Raw genomic sequence first — 1041 nt, 5'->3', positions numbered from 1 at the left:
TCTCTTCCAGGGGTGAGTCTGGATGCTCTAGAGTAGAGTCCTCCCAGGGTTGGTCTGTAGGGCATTGTTTTGGAGGAGGAGGAAGTTCTGGATATTTCTTTGGTGAGCCTGCTTTACAGTAGAGCCCTCCCATGGTTGATCTGTAGTGGTCTATCTCTCAGGGTAAGTTGATGTCCTGGATGTTTTCTTGGTGAGTCTGGGTGCTTTAGGGTAGAGCCTTCCAAGGTTTGGTTGAGCAGTGTTCTCGCAGGGGGAGGTGGAGTTCTAGATGTTTCCTTGCTCAGTCTGGGTGCTCTGGAGAAGAGACCTCCCAAGGTTGGTTTGCAGGGCTTTCTCCTGGGGGGAGGTGAGGTTTTGTATTTCCTTGGTGAGCTTGGGTGCTCTAGAGTAGAGACCTCCCAAGGTTGGTTTGCAGGGCTCACTACTGGGGGGAGTGAAGTTCTTGATGCTTCTTTGGTGAATCTGCTTTAGAGTGGCGTCCTCACGGGGTTGGTCTGCAGTGCTCTTTTTCTCAATGGAAGGTTACGTTCTGAATGTTTCTTTGATGATGTCACTTGCATACTAGTAACAACAAAGGAAGGAGTTATTCTAAACAAGGTAAGAGCTAATCTTTCGAATGAAAGCGAACAAAGGAAAAAGTATTCTTTTAAAAGGACCCTCACTCACCAACCTAGTTGGTGACATGCTTCGTCATATGGTCCCCACCCGAGCGGCCGAATGCCTCTCGCGCGTGCAACAATGCCTGATTACAGCGCAGCGGGTATTGGTGTAAAGTGAAAAGTGGTGAGATAAAATTGCCTTTATTAGTCCTTAAACCTTTATAATGGAGTAATAAGGCAAGATTAAAAACAAGAAGGATGTCCTATGAGGTATGAATTGGCCCGTGTCGTCCACGCAGTGTTTAAAGTGAACGAAATCGAGGTCTACATGTTTCTGCCTACGTTTACCAATTTACGAGGCTTTCTTCAAGACCAACAGTCCCCCCACTTCTTTTTTAGGACTTATGCCCTGGACATGACAGGCTGGAAATACCCCTGCAGA

The sequence above is a fragment of the Triturus cristatus genome, chromosome 11 (assembly GCF_964204655.1).
Source record: "Triturus cristatus chromosome 11, aTriCri1.1, whole genome shotgun sequence".
Classification (NCBI taxonomy): Eukaryota; Metazoa; Chordata; class Amphibia; order Caudata; family Salamandridae; genus Triturus; species Triturus cristatus.
The sequence above is the reverse complement of the archived record's forward strand: the minus strand, read 5'-3'. Positions refer to the sequence as shown.